This window comes from Rhamphochromis longiceps, linkage group LG18, assembly GCF_057381845.1.
Source record: "Rhamphochromis longiceps isolate RC_006_pf linkage group LG18, R_longiceps_female_GT1.1, whole genome shotgun sequence".
Lineage (NCBI taxonomy): Eukaryota > Metazoa > Chordata > Actinopteri > Cichliformes > Cichlidae > Rhamphochromis > Rhamphochromis longiceps.
Genome location: NC_140574.1, coordinates 33,790,147 through 33,796,052, shown reverse-complemented (window position 1 = coordinate 33,796,052; position 5,906 = coordinate 33,790,147). Strand labels below are relative to the sequence as shown.

At 36.4% G+C, this 5,906-nt stretch overlaps 1 pseudogene; it reads right to left on the bottom strand.

The window, feature by feature from the left end:
* Positions 1 to 2,089: 2,089 nt before the first annotated feature.
* LOC146648730 (uncharacterized) lies at positions 2,090 to 5,156 on the bottom strand (annotated as a pseudogene).
* Positions 5,157 to 5,906: the final 750 nt, after the last annotated feature.

The following is a 5,906-nucleotide window of genomic DNA, read 5'->3' as shown; positions in this document are numbered from 1 at the left end:
TGTTAGCTCAGATTTCACAAGGACTCTTTATCGTTTAAAATTCTTTGAAAATGACCGCATCTTTAACTTCTGTTGAAAACAAGGTTTGTGTTTAGCGTTAGAGGGACAGATCACATCAAAATTTGCTGTACACATTGTCATTGTTTTCTTTTACTCCTGCCATCAGCCAGAATAAAGGCTCGCTTTTGTTTTAAGTTCAGTGTCCTCTCTCTCTCCTTGTCTGCTTTTGGGTACGTTCTCTCAACACACCTGCATACCCTGCAGTGACACACATTGGCTTGCTGTTTATCCATCTAGAATGTTTTGTCGTGAGTTGCCTAGTTTTGGGAAATATTAGCAGTAGAGATCTCTTCCTTGTTGAAAAACTACATGAAGCTACATAAGGTCTACATAAAGACATTGCTACTAAGCATTAAGTACCACGTGAAACAAGAGAAGGGTAGGCTTGTACAGTCAATATCTCTAAAATTGGGCAACTCACACTAAAACAATGTGGATTAAGGAATACTACAGCTAGCGAACAGAAAAATGTGTAAATTTGATTTTAGGGTGAAAAGTCCATTAATATTAGTAAAGAATGTCACTATGGTTGCGAAAAAAGTTATTGAAAGTGAATGATAATGACAAATTCTTAAAGCTGATGTGGCCTATAAACATCATCTTGTAACAATAAGTCCTATTTTCCCTTGATTAGCTTCCAAAATGTTTACTAGTTGTTTTGTTAAAAAGCATTTTGCCATCACAAGTTATTTTTTTTGAAAGGACTTTGCCATAATGTGACATACAGATGATTTACAATTCTTTATACTGTCTTATATAATTACAAATTAACAAGCAATGATAATCAGATTTAACAGTTTCTTGGATAAACAAGATTGTAGGCCAGGATTTCTAATTAGATTAAATAGTATATATGGTTAATTATAAAATATTGCTACATTTTTGACAGATTATGCACTTCTGTCTACCCTTCTCTGAAATTAAAGTGCCTGGGAACACAGGCAGTCAATACACAGATGTTGTCGATATGCTTTTGTCATTTGCAATTTTTTAGTTGTCTGTACTACATAGTCCAAAAAAAAAAATTAGAAATTGATTAGATTTCAGTTTATTTGTCCGGTAGTTCAACAACACATATCATCCTTTCAGAAGTGGTGAGTTTTGCAAAAATAGCATTCGAATGAAATTGCTGTTCATCAACAGAACAGGTGGGTGCAAAGAATTTGTTATTCAACTGATAAAATAAGCTTCAGATAAATTCAGTGACCAAAAAAAGAATGTTTATATCTATTAGAAATTCTAAGAGTTCAAAAGGTCTCAATTTAGTTCTTTATTTTTCAGTTTTGTTTAACCAACATTAGAAAACTAAAGCTCTTCTGGAATCAGAATAAATAGTTAAAGAAAAAGAAGCAAAAATGACATGAAATAATTATATTTTTAGCCAGAGAAACTTGAGTTCAGAAAAATGCCAAGGTGCCCCCTCTCAGATTATGATGCCCCTTAGTACCATTTCATGTAGCCTGCCAGTGTGACAGTTGGCGTTATAATATATATAAAGCAACAAGGCATAATAGAATATCTCTTCGATTTTAAACTGTATTCTAGCCAACATCAACAACTAAACATTCCCATCATTAACAAATAGAGATGGTGTAAATAAAAAACAACTCACCATTTAAAAATTATTACAAAATACTCAACATAAACCACCATTATCTGAGTAAACACTGTACATTAAAACTCCTAACACATTAAATTAAGATGTGTCTTATGTTTTGATCCATGTATCAAGCCAAATACACAGTTAAAGTAATTCGAAGTAATACACAGACATAGAACTTGATAACATTTGACAGAACATTACAATGTTTTTGTGCTAAAGAACACTCAGAATATCATTAACAGGCAGAGACTAGTTCACTGACCCTCCTGGAACACAACAATAAATATTTCTATATAAGATATTCTCATAAATAACTGTGTACTAGAAAGCTTACAGTTTACAGTCTGTTTAACATCCAGAAGTTAGCTTTCTCACATATAGCACAGGTCAATTTTGAGAAATGTTCTCTGCTGCAGTGTATCCAATTTACACTAATGCCATGATGTTCTCTCTTAAATGCATGTACAAGTTCACAGCCTGATATGGGTCTGTTGGTGGAGAAGATGGGACTCAGTCATGATGATATTGCACAGTTCATATACATCGGGGTCACATGGTTTGGTCAGTCAAAAAACACACTCAGTTTTACACATTTCAACATGTTCTTCTTCAGTGGGGCAAAGGAAGTCTCTTGTCCTGTAGAGCTCAGGTAATGTATACATTACATTAGGTCGACCACTGGGGATATTGATGTTTGTTGATGGCCTGATGGAGTGTGTATTCCAAACCTGTGCAGTGTCATCCAGCTCATCCTCATCCAAAGAATACAGAAATTTAAGAAATGCGATCGCATGTACTTATATACATATACGCAAATCACGATGAGACAACTCACTCACTGAGAGGAAGGTTTCTTATATTTATGCAATTTATTATTTTTAAACAATCATGTGCATTTTTGTAATCATGTACTTTACCTAATGTCATCTGTACAAGTGTTTCACACACTAACTACACAGCAAATCCAGCATGTCCAAATTAACACTGTTGGATTTGATTTCAACACTATTAAAGTGTCTATATGGGTCCACACCAGAGAGTGTTAATTTAACTCTTTTTGGAGAGTTGGTACGTTAACTCTGATTTAGTGTTAAACACCAAATCTGTCTGGAGTTGATAATTTAACACTTGGTGTTAAGAGTTTATATATTAACTCTCAAAGAGTATTTTAGTTTAACTACGTAAGAGTTATCTTCTAATTCATTCTAAAAAGCGGGAATTTTACTGTTCTGAACTTCTAGAAATTTCTTTTGGAAATAAACATTTACTAAAAAGATGCAATGGTTTTTGAAAAACATTTATTCTGAACTGTGCACCACAATTTCAAAACATTTTCTGAAAGATGTAACAGTATACATGTTCTCACTTTCATTAGTATTTTGTTTATCAAAAGGTCTGACATGGTAAATGCAAATAACAGCATTCTCATCACTTATTTCTTTAATACAATATGCATGTCCTTCATTCATCCCTTTGTGGAACTTCAACGCACTTCTGCTCTCCCCCATATTCCATCTTCACAAGCATATCCTGTGTGGAGATTGAATAAAAATTAGTTGACACTAATTAATGGCACAAATAATCCAGTAAACAATTGCAGCACAGTAAAAAAAAAAAAAAAAAAAGGAATCCTCTTTGAGCCATTACTTGTGTAAAGTATTTTCCCAAAAGACAAGGACACAGGCAACAGGTAATACTGAACTAAATGTAAAACCTCAACCTTTTTCATTTTTACCTAAACCGTGTGCACAAAACTCTGGGGGGATCTATGCTAACGTAGAATCGAGTCAGGACGTCAGCTACTGCTGTTTGCTCGTTTTTTTTTTTTTTAATGGGAAATCGTTTTCAGGCTTCAAGTAGCACCATTATACCAACATTTCACATTCTAGACATTGTTTTAGGTGTATATTAGACCAAAAGTTTGACTGAAAATTCACATGCAAGCTTTTTTCAAGGCTGTGGTATTTGCCCGCAAACAATACCTTTCAGCTAGCTAAAACAGAATATTATGCTATCAGCGAGCAACATGGCTAATGCCTTTCACACAGCTCAACTCCAAAGAGCCACAGAAGTAAAAGCTCATAATAATAATTGAAACAATCTTTGAAAAAATGACTTACCAAGCATGGCAAACAACTCAAATATGTAGAGCAAAATGTTCTGGAACGGCTTCACTTCAGCTTCGATTGGAGCCGTGCTGGGGGCGGAGTCTGTGAATTTACTCTGTTGGTGTCATAGCCCCTCTAGGAGTTCAGAGTTAAGAGGTCAGGAGTTAATGTTTCCATTGTAACACCTCCAGATTTGACAGAGAAACACTCATTTTTAACACTCGATTTTAACTACTGTCATTTTACACCTCAGAGTTACATTAAAAGAATGTGACTCTGCTTAGAGTAAAATTAACTCTACTTTTGCAAGGAGACTATTAACACCAAAAAATTTAACACTTTTGAATTTGCTGTGTACGGTTACTGTTATGCTGTGTTATCTTACATTAGTACTATTAGTCTTATTACTACCTGCTTGGCTCATCTACTCCCCTCATAATAATCAATTTGTTTTATGTCACTGATCAGCGTATTTTGTATTTGTAAGTTATTTTGATATCACAATCGAAATAATTCCAAATTGTAAATAGTTAATATTATAGATAAGAAATTTTCATATGCCATGTCAACATCTTCAACATAGATGTTACTGTAGTCTTGGTTGTTGAGCTCTTCCTTAAGGCGGCCGATTGCTTGAACCTAAATTATAGTATTTACACAATTTTTCATTTCATTTACTCCCTGCTCCTCTCAACCGCTTCTCCCTGTCTTGTCTCTTTCTTCCTGCAAGTCTCTCCATTCCCTAAACCTGGCACAGGTCTCATCTCTCACAATACTTAGTGTATTACCTCTCTATCACTTCCTCAGTTTTCTTTATCTCTCACTCACACACGCATGCATCCATACACTCAACAAAACATATTTTATTAACTCACCTGGGTGAGTCCCATGCAACAAAACTGAAGGAGGTTTTTGTACAGAAACCCACCATCAAAGTACCCGTTGTCTCTGATGTCTGCAAATAAGGATAACCAGAACTCCAGACACTGGCTGCGAAGAAAATGCCACCAGTATTCAATCCTTTGATTGGCGGTACTTGCTCCCTCCAAGTAACTCTCAAGGGTGTCGTTAGGAGCCACGGGCACAAGGAAACGCTGAAAGTCTCTAACATGGCCATTTTCAGTTCCAAGATCGCCCCTCACAACTCTAGGGCAGCCCTTTAAACGCTGCACCGCTTCTATGTAATACCCCCCGATCACTTTCGGATTACTATTTGTTGTGTACGCATTGTGCCAGATGAAATTCGGCCCTTTTGAAAAATAGTTCCTTCGCCTGAAACGTCTTGCCTGCCTCAGTGCGACGCCTCGGGGATCCAGCTCCTTCAAAACCAAGCGCACATCCTCTTTCCTCACGCGTAGTCCATGTGCCCTGCATTTAGCGTACATCCATCGGTATCCGTGAAGCTGCCCAGAGTACTGCAATTGGTTGTCTATAAATTCAACCAAGACGGCCAGGTCAGAGTACGCTTTGTGGCGAGTGTGTCCCCTTGCGCTAAGAACTCTCTTCAGATGTCTTTCGCTTATATGGAAACTGTGTCTACTGCAAAGCACAGTTTTAATGTCTTTATAGTTTAGTCCAAGCTCAAAGTAAAAATCGATGAATCGCTCAAATGGGTGTGTGTCCTCCATCTCTGTGGTTGTTTCTAAGGTTTCAGTGCTGATTTGGAGGTGTATGGTACAGACTTTTGCGAGATCTCGCAAAACAAACTCGGGATCTCGCAAAACTTTTGCGAGATCTCGCAAAAGTCCGTCTGAATTTTTTTTTCTCCCATGTCCCCTGCGGGGCTCCGTACAAACTCTCCCACACGAAATGCCACGCTACATCTCAATGTTACATGTGGGTTACAGGGAAAAAGTATGTAAAGAAAAAATAAGTAGACACATTTTAAATTAGAGTTTTTGTTTGAAATCTTAGTGTTGTGAAAATCCTGTACAACTAGTAGCATGGCTTCAGGTAAACCAGTGTTCATCTAAAATCTTATCAAATGGGAATGCCATGAAATTACTGCAGACAGGAGGTCTTATGAGCATGTCAGCATGCTAATGCTATTTGCTTTGTTTAATCAGTTTCACTTGTGTCAGTATGATGGCCAGTGAACACATTTAGGTCTATTTTTTTAATATAAGAAAAAAATC